This window comes from Saimiri boliviensis, chromosome 12, assembly GCF_048565385.1.
Source record: "Saimiri boliviensis isolate mSaiBol1 chromosome 12, mSaiBol1.pri, whole genome shotgun sequence".
NCBI classification, from domain to species: domain Eukaryota; kingdom Metazoa; phylum Chordata; class Mammalia; order Primates; family Cebidae; genus Saimiri; species Saimiri boliviensis.
The window spans coordinates 3,017,322-3,042,984 of NC_133460.1; the positions used below are offsets into that span (position 1 = coordinate 3,017,322).

Here is a 25,663-nt window from a genome sequence, read left to right on the forward strand (position 1 = left end):
TAATCCCTGGATTTTGGACTTCTGGCCTCTAGAACTGTAAGAAAATAAATTTCCATCATTTTGAGTCACTCAGTTTGTGGCAATTTGTTGCGGCAGCCCCAGGAGGTGAATGTATGATCTCAATGAATATTTTTACCAATCGTGTCAGTTGCTACTAAATCTGCAATTTACAAAAGATCACCTCCTGCAATTTAAAACTTGCACAGGGCCAGGTACGGTGGCTCACATCTGTAATCCCAGCACTTTGGGAGGCTGAGGCAGGGAATCACCTGAGGTCAGGAGTTTGAGACCAGCCCGGCCAACATGGTGAAACTCTGTCTCTCCTAAAACTACAAAAAGGTAGCTGGGCGTGGTGGTGTGTGCCTGTAATCCCAGCTGCTCTGGAGGCTGAGGGGGAGAACTGCTTGAACCCAGGAGGTGGAGGTTGCCAGTGAGCTGGGATCGCGCCACTGCACTCCAGCCTGGGTGACAGAACATGACCCTGTCTCCAAAAACAAATAAAAGAACCAAAAACAAAAACAAAACAAAATGAAAAACTCGCACAGGAGGAAAGGGAGGTTCAAGTTCATACATGGTCACAGAAGCTCAGATCTGAACCTAGGCACTGACTACAACTGCGCGTGTCTGGACTGTCAGCATTTCCAGGTCACCCTCTCTTCCTGTCTCCACCTGAATCCAAGCTACTTCCACTTGTAATTGGCGGTGGCAGCCTCCTAAGTGGTCTCCCTGATGCCATCGAGGTCTTCAATCCACTTTGCACGAAGCAGCCAGAGGGACTGTGTTAAAGTGAAACACATCATGTCACTCCTTAGATAATAACCTACCAAAGGTCTCTAATTGCAGAGACAATAAAACCCAACCTTCTAATGATGACCTCAAGTCCTCCCGATGTGAGACCTGCCATGCATCTGCTGCATCCCTGCCTGGAGTGAGCTTCCCCCCAGGCCTGAAATGGCTGTCTCCTTCCCCGGCCCAAATACCACCTGCTCAGAGCAGCCTTCCTTGACCTCAACTTCAAGTAGTCCCACTGCTTTCAGATCAACACATTTTATTTTTGTCACCGTTATCCACCTCTTTCTCATTCGTTCATGATTCATCAGTCTCTCTCCACCAGCATGCAAGCTCCTCGCCTCTCGTTCCCCTTGATTTCACAGTCGATAGGCGATGTAAGTTACATGTTGAGTGTTAGTAATTCCCTGGGACACAGACGCCTCTGGGGATGGGAACAGTCGGCCAGTTTTCCAGGAGGAAAAATTAAAATCAACAAATGATTGTTCAACCGGAGGAGCTTCCCCCACAGGGCAAGTGGACGGCCTGGGCTGTCCAAGACTAGGCTTCTCCGATCTGCCCCCCAGGGCACCTGGCTGTGGGGAACACTTCCTGCTCACTCCTGGGATGGTCCCATGGGCCCGTCAGCATCTGCAGACCAGAAGGGCTGGCCAGAGCTCAGGGACCACAGTCAGGCTGCTGATACCAAACGTCTCTCTCTCTCTCTCTCTTTCTCTCTCTCTTTTTTGAGACAGAGTCTTGTTCTGTCTCCTAGGCTGGAGTATGACGGCACGATCTCGGCTCACTGCAACCTCCGCCTCCTGGATTCAAGTGATTCTCCTGCCTCTGCCTCCTGAGTAGCTGGGATTACAGGCACGCACCACCACACACAGCTAATTTTTATATTTTTAGTAGAGAAGGGGTTTCACCATGTTGGCCATTCTGGTCTTGAACTCCTGACCTCAAGTGATCTGCCTGCCTCAGCCTCCCAAAGTGATGGGATTACAGGAGTGAGCCACCATGCCTGGCCTGATCCCAAACTTCTTGAGACCTCCTGAGCAGAGGGCAGCCTCCTTCCCAAGGTCCCCCTGCACAGTCACCCTGGTCCTTCTTTAATCCTGCTGTGTTCCCAGTGCCATGCTGAGTCCTGGACAGAATGGAGTGCAACAGTAGGAACCTGAATGACAGAGGTAACGGGGCCTAGGTGTTAGGGTCATGGTCTGTGCACTCAGACCTGGGCTAGAGTCCCAGCTCTGTCCTGTACTAAGGCCGCAATCTTCAATAAGTTATACGATGGAAGGTGGTTGTTGGTTCAATAACTAAGAAGGCTCCTTGGCTTGGGGTGGGACCCACTTTGGAGGCTGGATGCCTTCTTGTCTAAGATGCAGGAGAGAGACTTTAAACACAAAGGGACAATCAGCTCAGAGATCCCTCATGGTCCCACGTTCGAAGGTCCTGTGCAGTGCTTGACTGTCTTCTCCCTCGGGTCAACTACTCCGCCCCAAGAACTGGCATTGAGCTGGTGTCCTGGAATCAAACCATTCAGTTCAGTTACCACTGAAAACTGCTCTGTATCTTTACTGACTTTGAGTGCCATGCATTCTGAGACTTAAAATCACTCCAACGCAAGGAAAATTTCTTCCCACTTAGCAGATGAGAAAACTCAGGCAAAGAAAGGCGAAAGGCCCTTTGGTGGGTCAGGCTTTATCGACATTCACCCTAGGCCAACTGATTTCCCCACATCCCTGACGCTCTGAAGCATCTTGTGAGGTAGTGGAGTAGTGCCAGTTTGTAGACTGAGAAGCTGAGGCTGAGACAAGGTTAAGCAAAAGTCATCCTGTTTTTGCCCTAAGTAAGTGGTGGTTGGAACTGAACCAGGTCTGTCTGGCTGCCTAGTTTTTCTGCAGAATCATGAATGCAGGGCTTAGGGGTGATTCTGCAAAGGTGGAGAAATACCATCTTCACATTCATTTTGCTCCTGCGGAAAATGGAAACGACAGCAAGGCACTGGCCTGTTGTCTCAACCAGTATGAAGCATCTGCTTCTCATTCCAGGCTGTTTGCAGAAATCTCTGCAGAGTTCTCATCTCCCTCCCACAATGCCAACTCCAGTGGGGAGATGTCTGGTAGACTCAGCACTTTCTCCCAAAACCGTGTAACTTTGACACGCTGCTCTTACTTCCACAGGATGTCCCCAAACAAAGCTGGGGCTCTCCAGAACCTGAGACCCAGAACAAAGAACTGAGCTCATGGGGACACAGTCCCTGGCCAGACAAGGCGAACACTGGTGTCCCCAGGTACTAATGACTCATCACTTCTCAGGCTTGCTCGCCCAGTGGTTCCAGCAGAACGCTGCCAGCTGGGCCTGACAATCAAGTGAAATGTCGCAAATGGGGAGGAAGTCGGAGAAGGCAGAGCGTAGGCAGGAGCACAGAGCTCTCTTGTGTGTCCAAAACTGGAACTCAGGTGTTAGGACGTGGCGGCCTGCCTTCCTTTGCCTGTGCTTCCTTCTCTGCCTGGACGCAGCCCAGAATAGACACCTAAAGTTACCCCAGGGATGTCTCAGCCTTGAGAACGCAGGATCGCGGCCAACTCCACACTCCACTGGAACTTTAGCCCCTTTTTTTCAGCCAAGTGGCAATGGAAATCGGGAACGTCAAATCAAAATCTTTCAAAGCTGGCCCTAGGTGCAGTAGCTAATGCCTGTAATACCACAACTTTGGGAGGTTGAGGTAGGAGGGTGGCTTAAGCCCAGGAGGTCCAGACCAGCCTGGGCAACATAGTGAGACCCCATCGCTACAAAAAATAAAAGGTTTAGCCAGGCAAGGTGGTGCATGCCTGTGGTCCCAGCTACTCGGGAGGATTGCTTAAGCCCAGGAGCTCAAGGTTGTTGTGAGCTGTTGATTGTACCACTGCACTGTCTCAAAAACAAAACAAACAAACAAATAAAAGATGTGCAAGGTGAATGCATGTAAAGCTGGGGAACTCTGAATCAAATGGATGGACTGTATCCATGTCAATATCTTGATTGTGATATTGTACTCTACAGGTTAGTAAGACGGTGCTGTTGGGGAAAACAGGGTGAAGGACACATAGGATTTCTCTGTATCATTTCTTAGAACTGTGTGTGAATCTATGCTAATCTCAAAAGAAAAAAAATACTTAAAAGAATGGGCAAGGTGAAACGTAATGAAACTTGCCAACCAAATTCAAAACCTAAAAACAAGCTGGGCATAGTGGCTCATGCCTGTAATCCCAGTACCTTGGGAAGCTGAGGCGGGCAGGTCACTTGAGGTCAGGAGTTTAAGACCAGTCTGGCCAACATGGCAAAACCCCGTCTCTACTAAATATATAAAAATTAGCCCAGTATGGTGGCACATGCTTGTAATCCTAGCTACTTGGGAGGCTGAGACATGAGGTTCACTTGAATCCGGGAGGCAGAGGTTGCAGTGAGCTGACACTGTGCCACTGCCCTCCAGTCTGGGTGACACAGTGACACTCAGAGTCTGCCTCAAAAAAATAAAAATAAAAATGATAAAAATACCTAAAAAGAGTATTCCCTTGGATAACATGGGTTTGAACTGCATGGGTCTACCAACATATGAATTTTTTTCCCACAAATATACTGGAAAAGTTTTGGAGATTTGTGACAATTAGAAAATTCAAAGACAAACTGTGTAGCCTAGGAAACACTGAAAAAATTAAGTAAAGCGAGGTATGTCACAGATGCACAAAATATACATAGAGACTAATCTTAGTTAATTAACTGTTTATGTTACTAGTAGGTTTCAGGCTAGCAGGAGGCTATTAGTAAAGTTTTGGGGGAGTCAAAGTTATAAAGTTATACATAGAGGCTGTGCGTGGTGGCTCACTCCTGTAATCCCAGCACTTTGGGAGGCCGAGGTGGGTGGATCACCTGAGGTCAAGAGTTTGAGACCAGCATGGCCAACATAGTGAAACCCCATTCTCTACTAAAAATACAAAAATTAGCTGGGCCTGGTGGTGAGTGTCTGTAATCCCAGCTACTGGGGAGGCTGAGCAGAAGGAGAGTGGCTTGAACCAGGAGGCAGAGACTGCAGTGAGCCGAGATCGTGCCACTGCACTCCATCCTGGACAATAGAGTGAGACTCAGTCTCAAAAATAAAAAAAAGTTATATGTGGATTTTTGACTGTGCAAGGGTATTGGTGTCTCTAACCCCTGTGTTGTTCAAGAGTCAACTGTGTACACCAAGCCTTCCCAACAATTTCTCTGAAAAAGTTAATTCAAGTAAAATATTTACATATTCATTCAACAAATACGGACCACAGGTTCACTCTATGCCATATCATGGAATGATGCTGGGGGCAGAGAAAGGACACAGACATCCTGCATCCTTAAGGAACTCACGGTCTAGTGCTGGAAGCAGAAATGCATGGGGAATTACAACAGAGAGTGGTAAATTCAAGTGAGAAGGAGGCGTGGGGCAATGACTTCCCCGAAGAGAAGTGGGCAACCCAGCGAGGGGCAGGGGGAAGGCTTCCTTCCTGGAGGATAGGGGACCATCCCCCAAACAGAGGAACTGTCTCTGTGGAATAGACGCCCATGAACAATTTTAATTAATTCAGATGGGAATTTCAGCTGAATATAATCTTTTTTACTTTTTATCTTTTAGAGATAGGGTCTCACTGTGTTGCCCTGGCTAGAGTGCCATAGTGTGATCAAAGCTCAGTGCAACTTCAGCCTCCCAGAGGATCCTCCCAATTTAGCCTCTCAAGTAGCTGGCACTACAGGTGCATGCCAGCACACCCGGCTAACTTTTAATTTTTTGTAGAGAAGGGGTCTCACCATGTTGCCCAGGCTGGTCTCTAACTTCTGGCCTCAAGTGATCCTCCTGCCTCAGCCTCCCAAAGCACTGGGATTATAGGCATGAGCCACTGTGCCCGGCTGCTGCAACATGAGGAAAATGTTGGTTTCCTCATCTGTAAAATGGTGATGAGAATAGGACCTACCTTGAAGGCTGCTGTGAGGGTTAAATGATAATCCATGGCAAGTGCTCAGAACAGTGGAAGGGGTTCTTGTGGCCTTTTCTTCCCTATGAAAAGTAGAGCCCTGAGCAACCTTTGCATTGGCAGCATTGCTATCGTGGTTGGCTCAAGTGTGGTCAGCTCCATGTCTGGGTAGCCCTCAGTGCTGTGGTTCAAGTTGGGGGAAAGCATACAAAGGGTGCCTCTAGCCTCCAGCTGAGACTTTAAAGGGACTTTCCTGGCAACCCTGGAAGAGCATACCCCATTTTATAACCTTCTCCAGGTTAAAGATTACCCATCTTGGTAAAATTCAGTTAACAATTTACTATCTCCTACAAAACACCTTTGGATCCAGTGCAGTGGCTCACACCTTTAATCCCAGCACTTTGGGACGCCAAGGCGGATGGATCACCTGAAGTCAGGAGGTTGAGACCAGCCTGGCCAATGTGGTAAAACCCCGTCTGTACTAAAAATACAAAAATTAACCAGACGTGGTGGTGTGCACTGGTAATCTCAGCTACTTAGGAGGCTGAGGCAGGAGAATCGCTTGAACCTGGGAGGTGGAGGTTGTGATGAGTTAAGACTGTGCCACTGCACTCCAGCCTGGGCAACAGAGTGAGACTCCATCTCAAAACAAACAAACAAATAAACAAACAGAAAGAAATACTTTTGGATCCTTCAAAGGTCTGAGCCAAGCAAAGCTCTCCTTAATTGTAGTGGGGGACGTATTCGTTCAGTCAGCCAGATAGCAAAACCCCCGTACAAAGGACACAAGGTTTGCATGTTTGCTTGCTCTTTCAAGATAGAAATGCAGATAGCAAGCCCAGGCGCAGTGCCCTTTGGCATACTGTGTTCAGCGGCAAAGAAGTGAATTGATGAACACGCTCCATTCCCATCAAGAAGAAAAGAATACAACATGGCAAGTGCTAAGAGCTTCAGGCCCTTGGGCACTTTCCTCTCAATCCCGCAGCAAAAAAGTTATGAGTCTGCAGTATTGAAATGTCCTAGACTGCAGCTTCCAAGAGGCAAACCTCACCTGCTCTACTGCCTCCTTCTTAGCCATGTTGCCAAGAGCATTTTATGGACTCTTCTTATTTACTTATTTATTAGTTACAATGTATTTTTTTAGAGATAGGGTCTTTTTTAGAGATAGGCATGAACCATCATGCCTGGCTAATTTTTAATTTTTTTGTAGAGATGAAGTCTCTCTATGTTGCTCAGGCTGGTCTCTAACTTATGGCCTCAAGTGATCCTCCCACCTTAGACTCCCACAGCACTCGGATTACAGGTGTGTGCCACCACACCTGGCTGATTTTTGCATTTTTAGAAATGGGTTTCACCACGTTGGCCAGGCTAGCCTTGAACTCCTGATCTTGTAGTCTGCCCGCCTTGGCCTCCCAAAGTGTTGGGATTATAGGCAGGGGCCACCGCACCTGGCCTCACTCTATATTTTGAAAAGGAAAAAAGTACCACAAAAATCTAGAAAATTAGAGTTGAAGACTCTTAAATTTGCACTTTGGAAGCTGTGTGCTCTTAGGCAAGTGAGGTAAGTTCTCTAAGCTTCTGTGTTCTTATCCACAGAATGAAAATCATGCCTCCAAAGGTGATGAGTAGAGAGGATGGTGAAAGAGGAGAAGAAGTTCAAGTTCACAGCACTGTGGCTGGCACCAGGCCCATCCTAAGGGACACTCCAGCAGGCAAGACATTCACCAGGTTGGAGAGAAAACCGTTCCAGACCTGAGATGGTGCCAGGCAGATGCTCCTGCTGGCAGAACTCGGGCTGACTGCACAGTAAAACTGTTGGTAGCAAAATGAAATATTCAGTGCCAGGAGTTGGGGAATGAAGGTAAATAAAACTAATGTGTCACTCCAGGGGTTGCCATACACATTCCTCTGCTGCTAAGAAGCAACCCTAGTTGTGCTGAAAAGACTCTTGAAACTCCCCTTAACCTGGAAGATTCAAAGTGACTCTTGTTATTGTTCTTAGGATAGTTGTTCTAGGTATAAAAACCAGCCCTTGAATATCGTTTAAAGGCTTTGAGGTCTGGTCCCCACCACCTCTCCAATTTCCAGGCACACCACCTTCCCCTAACTCTGGGTTTTACCACGATGATCTAGTGTCTGTCCCAGGAATGCTTTGCAGATGCTGTTCCCACTGCCCAAAATACTTTTCCCTTGCTTCTGATTCCTTCATTTCTTTTTTTGTTTGTTTTTTGAGACAGAGTCTTGCTCCGTCACCCAGGCTGGAGCACCGTGGCAGAATCTCAGCTCACTGCAACTTCCACCTTCTGGATTCAAATGGTTCTCCTGCCTCAGCATCCTGAGTAGCTGGGATTATAGGCATGTACCACCATGCCTGGCTAATTTTTCTGTTTTTAGTAGACGAGGTTTTACCATGTTGGTCAGGCTGGTCTTGAACTCCTGATCTTGTGATCTGCCTTCCTCAGCCTCCTAAAGTGCTGAGATTACAGGCATGAGCCACTGTGCCTGGCTGATTCTTTCATTTCTACTCACACTTTTGATATCCCTGAACCTGTCCTACCAGATCAAATCTTTCTCTTAGCACCCTACATAGGTCCCCTTTGGGGCCCCATCACATTCACACATTACCTCTATTTGTGTAATTATTTGGTTCATGTCTTAATCACTTACAAGACTATATACTTCCTTTTTTTTTTTTTTTTTTTGAGATGGAGTTTTGCTCTCGTTACCCAGGCTGGAATGCAATGGCGCGATCTCGGCTCACTGCAACCTCCACCTCCTGGGTTCAGGCAATTCTCCTGCCTCAGCTCCTGAGTAGCTGGGATTACAGGCACATGCCACCATGCCCAGCTAATTTTTGGTATTTTTAGTAGAGATGGGGTTTCACCATATTGACCAGGATGATCTTGATCTCTTGACCTCGTGATCCACCTGCCTCGGCCTCCCAAAGTGCCGGGATTACAGGCTTGAGCCACCGTGCCTGGCCAAGACTATATACTTCTTCAAGGTAGGAGCTAGGTATATGACTAAACTTGCATTCCCATCATGATAGCATCCGGCACTGTATTGGAAGCCCAATATATTTTTGTTGAATTATTAGTAAGTCTTGATTGGTGCAGTCTCTTTAGAGGCCAATGAGGCAGTGACTATCATATTCTAAGGCTACAGCAGTCAAGACATGGTATGGGGGCAAAGATTAAACACATTGATTAACAGAACTGAACAGAGAATAGAAACACATACACAAATATACAGACACTTGATTTTTGACAATGGTGGTAGTGATACTGGGCCAAATGAACTACCCTTATAGAAAAAAATTAATCATGATCCTACATAATAGAATACATAAAAATCAACAGCAGGTGGATGGTAGAGATAAATATGAAAGGCCAAACATGAAAGCTTCCAGAAAATGAAGAAACAATACAAATGACCTTGAACTTTTTAAATAGGACACAAAAAGCATTAATCATGAAAGAAGACCAGGCCCAGTGGCTCATGCCTGTAATCCCAGCAATTTAGGAGGCTGTGGCGGGAAGACTGCTTGAGACCAAGAGTCTGAGACTAGCCTGGGCAACATAGTAAGATCACATCTCTGCAAAAAGTAAAAAAGTTGGCCAAGTGTGGTGGCTCATGCCTGTAATCCCAGCACTTTGGGTGGCCAAGGCAGGAAGATCACTAGAACCCAGAAGTTCAAGACCGGCCCGGGCAACATGGTGAAACCCTGTCTCTACAAAAATTATAAAAATTAGCCCAGCATAATGGCTAGCAGCATTCCAGCTACTCAGGAAGCTGAGGTGGGAGGCTTGCTTGAGCCTAGGAGGCAGAGGTTGCAGTGAGCCGTGACTGTGCCACTGCACCCCAGCCTGGGCAGCAAAGAGAGACTCTATCTCAAAAAGAAAAAAAAAATGGGCCGGGCGCGGTGACTCAAGCCTGTAATCCCAGCACTTTGGGAGGCCGAGGCGGGTGGATCACGAGGTCAAGAGATCGAGACCATCCTGGTCAACATGGTGAAACCCCGTCTCTACTAAAAATACAAAAAATCAGCTGGGCATTGTGGTGCGTGCCTGTAATCCCAGCTACTCAGGAGGTTGAGGCAGGAGAATTGCCTGAACCCAGGAGGCGGAGGTTGCGGTGAGCCGAGATCGCGCCATTGCACTCCAGCCTGGGTAACAAGAGCGAAACTCCGTCTCAAAAAAAAAAAAAAGAAAAAAAAATGAATAAACAAAAGTTACGGATAACAACACAGATAAATCCTACAGATGTTATGGTATACACAAGAAAATGGATGCAAAATAACATGATTAAAAAACCAAGCAAAGCACACGCTAATGGTGAAGGATGCATTGTTCACTGTTCTCTGGTGGTGAAGTCCTTCCTTACAGGCCTTCCTTTTTTTTTTTTTTGAGACAGAGTATTGCTCTTGTGACCCAGGCTGGAGTGCAATGGCGCGATCTCGGCTCACCGCAACCTCTGCCTCCTGGGTTCAGGCAATTCTCCTGCCTCAGCCTCCTGAGTAGCTGGGATTACAGGCACGCGCCACCATGCCCAGCTGATTTTTTGTATTTTTAGTAGAGATGGGGTTCACCATGTTGACCAGGATGATCTCGATCTCTTGACCTCACGATCCACCCGCCTCAGCCTTCCAAAGTGCTGGGATTACAGGCTTGAGCCACTGGGCCCGGCCTCTTACTGGCCTTCTCTAGTGGTCACCAGAGAAGGGCAAGGAAGGATTCTCTCTGAGTGACAGGATGGGGCCACCCCAGGACAGGGTGATAATGAGGAAGGATGTGAGGAAGTCTGATCTTTCTGGCTGGCTGTGGTCTCCTTCTTGACCTGGTTGCTGGTTATAGGACTTTAGCTTCATGAGAATTCACTGAGCTGTTGTTTTTGGTTTTATGTATGTTTCCATATACATGTTATATTTCCTTAGAAAACAGTTTACAAAAAGCATTTAAATAAACACATTCCTTTTGATGTAGGAATTCTACCTCCAAAAATTTCTCCTACAAAAAAATATTTGCACATGTATGAAATGACTACCAACACAGTTGTTTGCGGTGGCTTCCTTTGTAATGACAAAATATCACAAACCACTTAAGAGGCCCTTCAGTAGGGATTGGAGGATAAATCAAGTCCTCTGCCCCGTGGAATACTCCACAGTCATGAGAAGGGATGAGAAATGATCTCTGTGATACATTAATGATTTAAAAAAAAAATACAGGCAAGGAAAAGTGGCTCACGCCTGTAATCCTGGTACTCTGGGAGGCTGAGGTGAGTGGATCACCTGAGGTCAGGAGTTCGAGACCAGCCTGACCAACATGACAAAACCCCTTCTCTACTAAAAATACAAAAATTAGCTGGGTGTGGTAGCACATACTTGTAGTCCCAGCTACTCGAGAGGCTGAGGCAGGAGAATTGCTTGAACTGGGAGGTGGAGGTTGCAGTGAGCCAAGATCATGGCACTACACCCCAACCCGGGGGACAAAATGAGACTGTCTAAAAAAAAACCAAAATAAAAATAAAAAAGCAAAGTGGTGACCATACACACACACACACACACACGCACATGTATATATGTGTATATACATATGTGTGTATGTGTATATATATATATATATATATATACACACACACACATATATATATATTCGACTTTTGGCCAGGTATAGTGGCTCATGCCTGTAATACCAGCACTTCAGAGCCCGAGGTTGGAAGGTTGCTTGAGGCCAGGAGTTTCAGACCATCCTTGGCAACATAGCAAGACCTTGCCTCTACAAAAAAAATAAAAAATAAAAAAAAGAGCGGGGTGGGGAATGTGCCTATAGTTCCAGCTACTGGGGAGGCTGAGGCAGGAGGATCCCTTGAGCCCAGAGGTTGAGGCGGCAGTAAGCCACGATGGTGCCAGTGTACTCCAGCTTGGGAAACAGAGTGAGACCCGTGTCTCTTAAAAAAAAAAAATTCAGCTCTTATCATCCAGTTTTTTTCCAATTTTATAACCATTCATGTAATATTTCAAAAGGTAGTTTTGTTGGTGCCATTTTACAGATGAGAAAACTGAGGTCCAGACAGAAGTCACTGGCCCTAGGGCACTCAGAGCCAGCAGCACAGCTGCAGATGTGGGACCTCCTCCTGACCTTGCAGGTCTAGGACACAGAGTTCACCCCAAGCCCCACTGCAGACCTTTCAGGGGCTGCAGGGTGTGAGAGCTGATGGATGACCCGAGTCGCTGGCAGGCGGCTCCTGCTGGAAGGAGCTCTCAGTCCAAACAGCAGGCTGTTCAGCTTCTGAAGAACCCGGAAAATCAGGACCCAAGACTAGCGCCTGCTCTGCGGGAGGGCAGGTGGCCAGAAGCTCTCGGCAAACACTTGGCATCCAGATGTGCATCCCCACCTCAGGGTCACTGTTCCCCTCTCTCCCCGGGGTACGCACCATCTCTTCCTCTCAAAGGAAAAAAACAACCTGGCTCACCTATGATCTGGGAGCAGCTCAGCAAGCCTCAGCACACCTTCACCTCCACCCGCCTAAGGCCACTCTGCACTTCCAAAGCCCCTGAGAACAAACAAGGTAGGCGTTGCACTCCACACCCTGTCCCTGGGGGCTAAGGAACGCACTTTCAGACCTCCCCCACATACCACCAGTTCATATTCGGCATTTACAACTTTTCAAGCCTTTCTCATTGGCAGTGGAAGTTGGTCTTTTCACACTCTGCTGTGATCGTTAGGTGAAAAGACATTATTGCACCCATTGACAGATGGGTAAACTGAGGTCAGAGACAGCAGTGGGCATATGCAGAGGTGTCCATGTGGGTCAGTCCTAGACACCAGGGCTCCAGAGTCTTAACAGTCCTCAAGCCTTGCTTCTCACTAGAAATGCTCAGGAGACTCCGGGTGAGGCAGTCAGGCTTTTTGAGCTTTCGTTTCCTGTCTCTGAAATCTGGTCAGCCTTTCCTCCTAGGGCTGTTGCGAGCGACAAGGTGAGCAAATACACTCAAGTATACAGCCAATGTGAGTGGCGACAACTCACGGGTCACTGTCACTATCACGGGTAAAGCCGGAGCCAAAACTCTGTCCAGGGTCCTCTGCATGTTTTTTCCCATTCGTCCTGCCAGCCTGCCTCTGAATCCCTCCTGGAACCTGTCCCCAGGTCACAACGTCCACGCTTTCCTGAGTGTGGCTCTTTTTTGAGCCCTGCTTCCAGCCCCTTCCAGGACTGGACGCTGAGGACTGGGGCAAGACGCCAAGCATGCAGATCCGCGTTCAGGCATTCATTTGCACAAATGCTCCTCCGTGTGCACATTTCCAGCCTGTCCCCAGACCGGCGCTCAGCCTGCAAAGCCAGCAGAGCGCTATTTACAGCTCTGGGCAGAGAGGAGGCAGGCTTTGTTCCCATGCACAAAACAGCCCTACCCTGCAGGGACAGTGCCTTGCTCTTTTGGCTGGTGTTTGGCCAACTTTATCCTGAAGGAGCTTCCAGGGTCTAAAAACTTTTGCAGGAAAGTCAGCAGTCTGTCTGCCCCTGGAATCGGCTGTTTCTGTAATGAAACCTGCGCTCAAAGGCAGGTGAGAAAAGGTGTCTGTCTACTCTCCATTCAGCTTCCAGGAGGATCTTTCTCAGGTGCTAATAAAATCACATCACTGCCTTGCTTAAATCTCTTCCCTGGTTCCCCATGGGTCTCTGAGTCAAGTCCAAAATCATGATCATGGGTCACCTGGTCGGACCTGATCCACTCTGTACACCCTCCACTTGCCGCTCCTCATCCACCCATGCCTGTCCGTTTGAACACTGGTTTTATAGAAAAGAGTTATGCATTGCCTATTTACAACACAAAATTTTCAATTATCTGATTCTACCCTTTATTATTATTATTATTATTATTATTATTTTGAGACATGGTCTCTTGCGCAGGCTGGAGTGCAGTGGTGCGATATAGGCTCACTGCAACCTCCACCTTCCAGGCTCAAGTGATTCTTGTGCCTCAGCCTCCTGGGTAGTTCGGACTATAGGCACGTGCCACCACGCCTAATTTTTTGGTATTTTTGTTAAAGTTAGGGTTTCACCATGTTGCCCAAGCTGGTCTTGAACTGAGCTCAAGCCATCTGTCCACCTCAGCCTCCCAAAGTGCTAGGATTGCAGGTGTGAGCCACCGTGCCCGACCTTCCTCATTATTTTCAAACTAGTTTGTTGACACCTTTGTAAGTTGTAGAAAACTGATAGACAAGCAAATTCTGCCTTGTCCAAGCATGTTTGCCTCTGTTTAGAATCTATTTAGACATTCCTCGACGCTACATTTTTGTGCTTTATTTGATTTTCCTTTGAACTGGTTCTAATGTCTGCCTGGTTCCCTCACTGAATGAGCCTAATAAAATTGGTGAGCATTTGTTTTTGCTTTGTATCTGTATGAGATTCATGATTTTACCTCCCAACTTTTTTTTCTCTTTTTGAGACAGGCTCTCACTCTGTTTTCCAGGCTGGAGTGCAGTGGCATGATTATGGCTCAATGCAGCCTCAGCCTCCTCCACTCAAGCGATCCTCCTGCCTCAGCCTCCTGAGCAGCTGGGACTACAGATGTGCATCACCATACCTGGCTAATTTTTAAAATTCTGTGTAGAGAAGGGGCCTTGAGAGGTCTTGCCAGGTTGCCCAGGCTGGTCTCAAACTCCTGGGCTCAAGTAATCCTCCTGCCTCAGCTTCCTGACTAGCTGGGACTATAAGCAAGCATCACCAGGCCTTGCTAATTTTGTATTTTTAGTAGAGGTGGAGTTTTGCCATGTTGGCCAGGCTGGTCTTGAACTCCTGGATTCAAGTGATTGACCTGCCTCAGGCTCCCAGAGCGCTGGAATTGCAGGTGCGAGAGCCACTGTGCTTAGCCTGTTCGTTTTTTCCATGCAATTTTCTTGGAATGGCTTCCTACGAACTCTCTGGGTTTGTGTATGATGCTCTCATGCCCAGAGTCTCTTTCTCTTCTTTTCTGCCTTTTCCTCCTGAAACTGCTTCCCCAGAATCCCCAGGAAAAGGGAGTGGTAACCTCCTTCCACTGTGAGCTTGAGCCCCTAGTAACACCCACACACCTTTGGCACTCTCCTCACTGTGCGGTCCTTGTTTTGAGGCCTGTCTCCGCTTGGCTAATCTAGCAGCGGCACTGCTGCAGTAGCTGAGTCCTTGTCTCCTCCCTCCATCGCTCTGTCTCTGTCTCTCACACACAGACACATAGACACACACATACCCCTACTACTATACACAGCACATGGAAATCATACAATAAATGAACACACTCATTGACGAATGAATGAATGCCAGATGGCTACATCTGTCCACTCCAGATAAGCCACCAAAAGGGAGGCCTGGTTTTCCTCGTTCCATACTACAGATGCCAGACAACCACGCCTGGAGTCTATTAAGTACCCCAATAAACATGGGCTGAATAAATGAAAGAATACAACTGCCGTTCTTATTCTTGCACCACTGTTAAGTCATCTCCCCTTTGTCCACTTTCAGAGGACAGACCTAAGTAGCTTCAGAGTGTTACCCCTCCACCCCACGTTTTCATTATCATTGCAGCATTTCAGTTCCTTTCTCTCCTCCGACCTTTTATTTTTTTTAGAAACAGGGTCTCACTGTGTTGCCCAGGCTGGAGTGCAGTAGCTATTTACAGGCGTGATTCTACTACTGATCAGCACAGGAGTTTTGACCTGCTCCGTTTCTGACCTGGGCTGGTTCACCCCTTCTTAGGCGACCTGGTGGTCCCCACCTTCCAAGAGGTCAGCATACTGATGCTGAACTAGTGCAGATACCCGATTAGCATAGTACACTATGGCCCAGGACTCCTGGGCTCAAGCAATCCTCCTGCCTCAGCCTCCCGAGTTGCTGGGACTACAGGCATGTGCTACCATGCTCAGTGGTTACAGTATTTCAATCCTCTTGATCGCATTCTTTTTTTTTTTTTAAGATGGGGTTTCACCATGATGGCCAGGCTGGTCTTGAACTCCTGACCTGAGGTGATCCACCCACCTCGGCCCCCAAAGTGCTAGGATTACAGGTATGAGCCACCATGCCCGGCCATCCCATTCCCTTTAAGGACTGGATGGTGATCTCCACTCTGCTTCGTGGTCATTGTGTGACCTTGAGGAAGGCACTGCTCCTCTTGGCTTCTGTTTTCCCACAGGCTTCTGTTTTCCCATGGGTAAAGCCAGGCCAGTGTAGACATTTCAACAGATAACATCAGGCAAAGATACAAATGACCAATAATGCCTGCAAGATGTCTCCCTTCAGAAACCAATTACATTGTAACAGATGCTGTCAACGTAACTTATCAGCAAAGCTATCCCTAGCTTAGCACTGAGTGTGGGGTTATAGCTCTGTCCTAAAATAGGCTTCTCAAACTTAAAACTGTACACAATTCACCCTGGGGGATATTGTTGAAATGCAGATTTACATTCTGTAGTTCTGGGTGGGGCCCAAGATTCTGCATTTCTACCTAGCTCCTAGATGATGGAATGCTGCTGGCCACTGGATCACACTTTTAGCAGCAAGGTACTAGAATACAGTGGGTCCCACCTTTGAAGGAATTCTCAGCGCAGCCAAGGGACAGAGGGCTAGCATGTGGCCGATATCCAAGGTAACAGATGTTAGCACCTAAATGGGAGACACTGGCAGTGAAGGTGATGGGACCTCTGAGAATGGACACGGTTGGCAGGGGTTGCAGGGCTGGTCCAGGATTCCTAGAGAACATGGAAATAGAGTTGGGAACATTCTGCCAAGCTGGTGATTCTACTAACTCATAATTCTGGTGGGCAGAGGGCATCAATCTGTTTTAGCAAGCTCTTGAGGGGATTCTGATGCTAAACTTCAAAAACCACTGTGCTAGACAGAGATAAAGGGGTAGGTTATTCTGGAAGAATAGTGTTCTGTTTTCCCATGGTAGAGCTTGTAAATTGCATTCGTTTATTCATCCATTCATTCACGAACGCATCCATCAATCTATCCAACCAACAAAGGGGTCGTGTCTGTCCATCCTTGTATCCATCCACACCCGCAGCCATCTAACATCTAACAAATACATCCTGAATGCCTCCTCTGTGTGTGTGTGTGTGTGTGTGTGTGTGTGTGTGTGTGTATCCTGTTAGGCACAAGCAATCTGATTGAAATTGTAGATACATATGCCTGTCTTAGCCTCTAACCAGTGATTCTCAACCAGGGGCAATCTGGTTCCCCAGGGGACACTTCATAATGCCTGGAGACATTTCCTGGTTGTCACAATTTGGAGGAAGGTATATTGCCAGCATCTCATGGGTGAAGGCCAAAAATGTTGCTAAACACCCAGCACAGGACAGCCTTACTTCCATGTCAATAGTATAGAGGCTGGCCGAAAGTGGTGGCTCACACCTGCAATGCCAGCACTTTGGGAGGCCAAGGTGGGTGGATCACCTGAGGTCAGGAGTTCCAGACCAGCCTGGCCAACATGGTGAAACCCCATCTCTACTAAAAATACAAAAACTAGCCAGGTGTGGTGGTGGGCACCTATAATCCCAGCTACTTGGGAGGCTGAGGCAGGAGAATCACTTGAATCAGTGAGGCAGATGTTGCAGTGAGCTGAGATTGTGCCACTGCACTCCAGTCTGGACAACAGAGTAAGACTCCATCTCCGAAAGAAAAAAAAAAAAAAGATACCAGTCACTGAATTAGGCGCCACTCTAATATAGGAAGACCTCATTTTAACCTAATTATTTCTGCAAAGACCTTATTTCCAAATTAGGTCCTATTCATAGGTTCCAGGTAAACATGATCATGTCACTGCACTCCAGCCTGGGCAACAGAGCAAGACTCCCTCTCCAAAAAAAAAAAAAAAAGTTGTAGAGGCTGAGCAACTTTGCAGACTGTGAGTTCCTTATGGGCAGGAACTGGCATTCTTTTCACCTTGGTATCCCAGGATCACAAGACAGTATCTGACCTACAGGAGCTGAGCAAATATTTAAGCAGATGAAGAAATGGTGACACAAAGAAACATTTATTTATATAAAGAACTCTGGGGCAGATGAGGCAGTTCACACTTGTAATCCTAGCACTTTGTGAGGCCAAGGTGGGAGAATTGCTTGATCTGAGAAGTTCAAAACCAGCCTGGGCTACGTATGGAGAACCCATCTGCACAAAAATGTTTTTAAAAAAATTACCCAGGTGTGGTGGCACCTGTTGTGCCAGCTACTTGAAAGACTGAGGCAGAAGTATTTGAGCTTGTGAAGTCAAGGCTGCCATAAGCTATGATCATGCCACTGCACTCCAGCTTGGGTGAAAAGTGAGACTCCGTGTCAAAAAAAAGAAAAAAATAATAACTCTTACAGCTCAAGAACAAAAAGAACTCAATTCAAAAAGGGGCAAATAACTTGAGTAGACATCTCCCCAAAGATAATATGTGAATAACCAGCAAACACATATGATGCTCAATGTCATCAGTCATTAGGGAAATGCAAATCAAAACCACAATGTGGTACCACTTCACATCCACTAGAGAAATGATAATAATAATAATAATAACAATAATAATAATGGAGGCTGCACACAGTGGCTTACACCTATAATTCCAGTACTTTGGGAGGCCGAGGCGAGTGGATCACTTGAGGCCGGGAGTTCAAGACCAGCCTGGCCAACATGGTGAAACCCTGTCTCTACTAAAAATACAAAAAAGTTAGCCAGGTGTGATGGTGGCCCTCGCCTATAATCCCAGCTACTAGGGAGGCTGAAGCATAAGAATCACTTGAACCTGGGAGGCAGAGGTTGCATTGAGCTAGGATCATGTGATGGCACTCTAGCCAGGGTGACAGAGTGAGACACTGTTCCAATTAAAGAGAGAGAGAGAGAGAGAGAGAGAGAGAGAGAGAGAGAGAGAGAGAGAGAGAGAGAGAAAGGAAACAAGTATTGGTGAGGATGTGGAAAAGTGGGAACTCTTATACATGGCTAGTGGGAATGTAAAATGGTACAGCTGCTGTGAAAAAGAGTTCTCTTTTTCAAACGTTGAAGAGTTACCACATGACCATCAGTTCCCCTCTTGGGCATATACCCAAAATAACTGAAAACAGGTCTTCAAACCAAAACTTATACATACATGTTAATAATAGCCAAAAGGTGGGGCTGGCACACAAGTGTGGATGACAGTGGCTCATGCCTGTAATCCCAACACTTTGGGAGGCCAAGGCGGGAGGACTCTGTGAGGCCAGGAGTTTGACACCAGCCTGAGCAACATACTGAAACCTCATCTCTACAAAAAGTAAAAAACAACAACAACAAATTAGCCAGGCAAGGTAGTTCATGCCTGTAGTCCCAGATACTCCTCAGGAGGCTGAGGTGGGAGGATCACCTGAGCCCAGGAGGTCGAGGCTGCAGTAAGCCACCATCATACCACTATACAGCCTGGGTGACAGAATGAGACCTTGTCTCAACAAAACAAAACAAAACAAAACAAAACAATAGCCAAGAGGTAAAATAACCCATATGCCATCAACTAATGAATGGAAAAACAAATTATGGTATATCCATACAAGAGAATGTTATGCTGCCCTAAAAAGGAATGAAGTACTAAGTTCACGATACATCACAGAGAATCAGACACAATAGGTCACATACTGTATAATCCTACTTATATGAAATATCCGGATTAAACAAGTCTGTAGAAACAGAAAGCCAAAGTGGTTTTCAAGGACTGGGGGAATGGGCAGCAATGGCATAATGGGTAGAATTTCCTTTTAGGATGATGGAAATGGTTTAGAACTTGATAGCAGTGACGACTGCACTCCATTGTGAATGTGCTTAATGTCACCTAAGGTACACTTTAAAATGGTTAAAATTGGCTGGGCAGGTAGCTCATGCCTATAATCCCAGCACTTTGGGAGGCCAAGGTGGGTGGGTCACTTGAAGTCAGGAGTTCAAGACCAGCCTGGCCAACATGGTGAAACCCTGCCTCTACTAAAAATATAAAAATTAGCCAGGCATGGTGGTGCATGCCTGTAGTCCCAGCTATTCAGGAGGCTGAGTCAGAATCACTTGAACCTGGGAGGTGATGGTTGCAGTGAGCTGATATCACACCACTGCACCCCAGCCTGAGTCACAGAGCAAGACTCCCCCTGGCACCAAAAAAATAAATAAAAATAAAATGGTGGAAATGGTCAATTTTATGTTATGAATATTTTACCCCAATTTAAAAAATACATTTCTGCATTCAATCAATGCTCCTTGAGTATCTACTGTGTGCATAGGGAAGTGGGCTACGCATTTGGGACACAGGAATAAATGTGATGGATGTGATAGCTGCTCCCAGGCAATTATGGATTGGGAGGAAACTCAACAAACAGCGACGGACCCTGGAAGTCTAGAACGTGGATGACAGGAGTTGGGAGAAAAAGAAATGGTTTTCCTGGCTGGAGGTGGGGAGAAGTCAGGGAAGACTACCTAGCAAAGATGCAGTGTGAGATAGCTTTTGAAGGAGGAGGAAAACTTGCCCTTGGAGAGTCAATATTATTATTGAAGGGATGTATAATTACAGCCCACATGATACCATCCCATCCCTGCAATGGATAAGACAGTTTAACGAGCGGAGTGTCTAGAGAAAGCAAGGATGGTTAGACCCCAGGGAGGAGGAGCTAGAGCACAAATCCCCTCCGGATGCTCCCCCAGGCTTTCTGCTAAAAGCTCCTGTACTGAAGGGGTCATGGTGGATCCGAGGGCAGAGTGAAGAAGTGGGCACAACTGATTCAGCCTGCTAAGCCTCAGAAGCCCCCAGCCCCGCTCCTGTCCTTTCTGAGGCTTTTGTCTTCTGCCTCCTGGAAGAAGCAGGCAAGCAGAGAAAAAGACAGGGTAGACCAGGGCCTGTTTTAATTAACCACCTACTAAGGACCCGGGGTCTGAACACATGGTTTTATTTAATCCTCACGGCAGCCCAGTAATGGAGGTTCTACTCTTGCCCCCTCCTTCTACCATTTTTTGTTTTTGGCTTCCATGTTTTTTCCTTTGTCTTTCAGCTATTTTAAAGATAGAGAAATGAGACACTCAAGAGATAAAGTGGCTGACCTGAGGTCATCATGTGGTGGAAACCTGATTTAGGTGAGGTCAGTCTGGCACCAAGATTTCTCTAGGTGCTCAGAGAAGGAATTCCCCGATGGTAAGGAAGGAAGTGTGGCCTGCTAAGATGAGCCTCAGATTCCTGTCTCCGGGTCCTAGAACTATCAGCAAACTCAAAGCTGAATTTCGCCACTGGCAACTTCTGGTGTGAGCAAGTCTCTCAACCTCTGTGGGTTGTGCTCTCCTCATTTTAATTTTTATTTTATGATTAATATTTAGAATCTCCCTTTGTTGCCCAGGCTGGAGTGCAGTGGCTCGTTCACGACTCACTGCAGCCTCTAACTCCTGGGCTCAAGCTATTCTCCTGCCTCAGCCTCCCAAAGTGCTGGGATCACAGATGTGAGCCACGCGGCCAGTCCACTTTCCTCATTTTTAATGCATGGGAAGCAGGTAGAGATTTCTCTTCTTCTTCTTCCCCCATGAATATGTCCTTATACAAATATACTACCTAGGTCCTTTTAATTCTCCACTTCCCTAACTATCCATGTTCATACGTATTACATGTATCTCTTTCAATAGGATCATACTGGATATACTGATCCTCTGAGTTCATCTTTTTCAGTAAATAATATGCCTCAGCAACCTTTCCAGGTCAGGAATGTGGATCCGTCTCATTTTTCTCAAGACTGCTCATTCTCTCACATGAATGCTTATACTGTAACCCCTTCCCCGACTGGTAGTGCAAGCTCTGCTGTGGACATTCTTTCCTTTTTTTTTTTTTTGAGAGGGAGTCTTGCTCTGTTGCCAGGCTGGAGGGCAGTGGCACCATCTTGGCTCACTGCAAACTCCACCTCCCGGGTTCAAGCAATTCTCCTGCCTCAGCCTCCTGAGTAGCTGGGACTACAGGTATCTGCCAGCACGCTGGACTGATTTTTGTATTTTTAGTAGAGACGGGGTTTCACCATGTTGGTCAGGTTGGTCTCAAACTCTTGACTTCAGGTGATCCACCCACCTCAGCCTCCCAAAGTGCTGGGATTACAGGCATGAGCCACCGCGCCTGGCTGGACATTCTTATGTTATCTCAGTGCAAGTGTGAGCGTTTCTGTGCAAGATTTTTCAAAATGGGATTCTGGACCAAAGGGCATGCCATTCAAGGTAACTCATCTGAAAAAGACCCAGAACTCAGTTGTTTCTCACACAATTTCTGGCATGAATGTTTCTTTGATTGGTGGTGGAGAAGGAGTTGATGATCTTAGACAAGTCTTTTAACTTCTGTCAGCCTTCGTTTGCTTATCTGTAGAGTGAGAAACAGTGTAATAGACATAACAGTGTTTTGTAGATGATAAGGTCCTGTGTAGAGGGGGCACCGTGGCTAATGCCTGTCACTCACACCTGTAACCCCAGAGCTTTGGGAAGCCAAGGTGGGAGGATCACTTAAGCCCAGGAGTTTGAGACCAGCTGACTCTGTCGCTACTAAAAATTAAAACAGAAAACCAAACAAGAAAGTCCTGTGTAAATGTAAGGAATTCAAATTGTCGTTAACAAGGGGACGCTCTGCAGCTGGACACATCACCTTCTCATCACACAGAAACCAACACAAGGAGCTTATGCAAGAAGTAAGCTGTTTTGGTTTTATTTTGTTTTTTTTTTTTTTTTTTTGGAGACAGGGTCTCACTCTGTCACCCAGGCTGGAGTGCAGCAGTGTGATCACGGCTCACTGCAGCTTCGACCTCCCCAGGCTCAAGCAATCCTCGCACCTCAGCCTCCCAGGTTGCTAGGACCCCAGGCACCTGCCACCATTCCCGGCTAATTTTTTTTAAATTGTATTTTGCAGAGATGGGTGATCCACCCGCCTCAGCCTCCCAAAATGCTGGTTGCCCAGCATGTTGCCCAGGCTGGTCTCACACTGCTGGGCTCAAGTCATCCACCTGCCTCAGCCAGGAAGTTGTTTTATACGAAGTAACAACTATGTTTAAGGCCATGTATTCGACCAGCAGTTCTCAACAGGGAAGGAAAAGGATGATTTAGCTCCCTAGGGCACATTTGGCAATGCCTGCAGACACTTCTGATGGACACGACTCATGCGGTGAGGAGTGTTTCTAGCATCTAGTAGGTAGAGACCAGAGGCACTGCTGAATGTTATACAATACGCAGGATATTCCCACAATAAAGAATCCTCCCACTCAAATGGTAATAGTACCCACGATGAGAACCCCCCATCTAGACCTGTTTCTTATCTGATGTCCAACCCCAGCAAACCTTGTTCAAAAATGAGGAACTGAGGCTCAGAGACATGAATGGCTTGCCTTAGGCTCCACAGACAGCCACTACCAGCGGCCAACTCTGCTCTCTCTGACTTCAGGGTCTATGGACTGTCTCTCTGGGAAGCCATCACCTTATCCCCTAGCACCTTACCCTTGGCAGATTATCTACAGCAAGGGTTACAAGTTTTGCCTTAAAGCATAAGCACCCCCCTCCAACACTTCAAGGTTCGATAACTTTGCACTTGTAATCATTGTTTCTGCTCATTTGCTGTGTGCTAAATATTTTATGAGGATTAACTCATTTTACCTCAAGGATATGTCACAGAGAGGTTAAGATCAGACATTAAGTGGCAGATTTGTGCTCTAGAGCCAGATAAGATGTCTCCAGGGACCCACCTCTTGGCCTCTCTGCCTTGGTTTCCCTCATGCTCTGAACTTCGCCCTGGCAAAGTTGGGTCACAACAACCAATCCTTTTGCTGAGAACTGGGTAGGGGCAGAAAGAGAGAGAGCCCCTACTTCAGACTCTCATTTGGAGGAACTCGGTCCCTGCTGCCCAGCTGGGTGCTCCTAGAGAATCTGCCAGAATTTCAGCTCTTTTCCCCATGCAATGCCCCAGGGGAAAAGACACAGGGCTCCAGAGAGAGATGAGAGAATGTGCAGAGAACTCAAAGCCACAGGGCATGGGCATGGCTAAGAGGGAGGGGACCTTGCAGGGAAGGAACGTGACATCCTCAGGGCCTGTCCAAAGTTCTTGGAGCAAACCCAGCTACGCAACTGAGGTTCCTGCAGCAGCCTCCACTCCAGCATCTGATTCTCATTAGCTGCAACTGATCTTATTAGCTATCCTGGGTCAATTTGGATTTTGGCAAGCCTAGGTCTGGCAATGGCCTCAATACAGAGATCACACAGGGTAAGCAGGGACGCACCGACTCCCAGGAATGGATTCCACGAGGCAGCCTGCTGGACGACGGCGTTGAGTTCCAGCTCTGCCCCTTCCGGGCTTCGTGACCTTCGCAGAGCCTCGGCGCTTTCTCTGACAAGTGGGGACTTGGGGCCCAGCAGTCCCCAGGTCTCCACTGTAAATGTGAGGACTGGGGCTTGTGTCAGGCATCCTAGCACCATAAGGGTCCTGGAGGGGTTGGGGCCAGCTGCCACCCACAGGCTGGGTGACCTTGAGCACGTGTCTTCCCCTTTTGTGCCTCTATGTATTTAACTGTCAAATGAAGGGGCCATGTCTTTAATGCAGAAGCCCTTTCAGGTCTTAGGACTCCAGAATGGGCCACTGACCTCTTCCCAGGACTAACCTCTTCGGGCCTCCAGGAAACACATTTCTTTATAACTCCACGCCGCAGCACAGGCTCAAAAGAGCAAGACACGACTCACTGCCTCCGTCTCTTCTGCCTCCCAACCTGACCCACCAGAGAAGAGCTCCCTCCACCCTCTCCTCACTCTGGGTCCCCAACATCCTGTCCCTTAGTCTAGCTTCATCAAAGCAGTAAAGCTAACACTGTCGCCTGCCCAGTGGATAGGCCCAGCAGCACCCATGTCCCTTGGGTGAGTGCCCAGGGCATTCCATCAGGCAATGCCCACAGGTACTTGTGGGGGTGCACAGGCGTTTACGGGGAAATGGGGGCCCTCTTGGAAGAGGGCTAGCAGTCTTCTCAGACTGCCTCGAGCGAGGATGCAACGAACACAGCCCTTTGTGCGTGTGTTGGGGCGGGGAGCAGGGGAGAGGAGGTGGGTGGTCCCTGCTTGTCCTGCTGCTTCAGAGGCCCTCTCTGCTGTCAGAGTTTGATGACTCCTGGAAGGGTTTCCAGGCCCCGTATCTCAGATTTAAGAGTTCCAGTCTTACTAAATCTCACTGAACCTCCTCCGGTCTTATCTTGGCCAGGGTGGGTGAGGGAAGGTGAGGGGATACAAAACAGGTGGGGCAGCCGGGTGTGGGAGTGGAGTTGGGTGAGGTGGAGAAGGACGGGATTGGGAGCGGTGGGAGGTTGGTGCAGGGTCTCACTAGGATGGGATTTGTGTGAAAGGGCCGGGGAGGAGTGGAGGGAGATGGGCGACTTGGAGGGGCGGCCAGACCTTTGCCCTGCTCCTGAGTATGAAGGTCCCTCATTTCACATCTTTCTGGGTGGGGACGGGGGCGGAGAGGGGAAATCCCCAAAAGCCTTTAGTGGTGGTGTCAGAGGCCACCCTGCCTCTCTAACGGGTAGGGAGGGGTCTCTGGCAGGCTCAGGGTGAATCATCTGTCTCTCCAGAGCCCAGTATCTCGGGTGGGAGGGTGACTTGCAGAGTCTCTGCTCCGGGATTTTCTTGTCTAAGGATGGGGGGAGAGCTCTCATTGGTCATGGAGGTGGAGGTCACTGTAATTTATGAGCTGAGAACACCCCCATTATTCCGAAGGAGAAGGGAGAAGGAAAACACCAGACTTAGTTTTTTAAGGACGGGGAAGGGGCATCAGTCTCCCAAGAGGCGAGGGGGCTCTAGAGACCTAGGAACTACTTTTGGGGGCCACATTCCATCTCAAGGAGTAAAAGGGAGAGGACTTATGCCTAGAACTGGGGCCAGGAGGAAAGGCCTATTTGTGAAGGAAA

At 47.6% G+C, this 25,663-nt stretch overlaps 1 protein-coding gene across 3 annotated transcripts in view; it reads right to left on the reverse strand.

The window, feature by feature from the left end:
- Positions 1-25,663, reverse strand: part of ABAT (4-aminobutyrate aminotransferase) — a 115,889-nt gene that overhangs the window by 89,024 nt on the left and 1,202 nt on the right. The gene's annotated exons all lie outside the window — the stretch shown is intronic.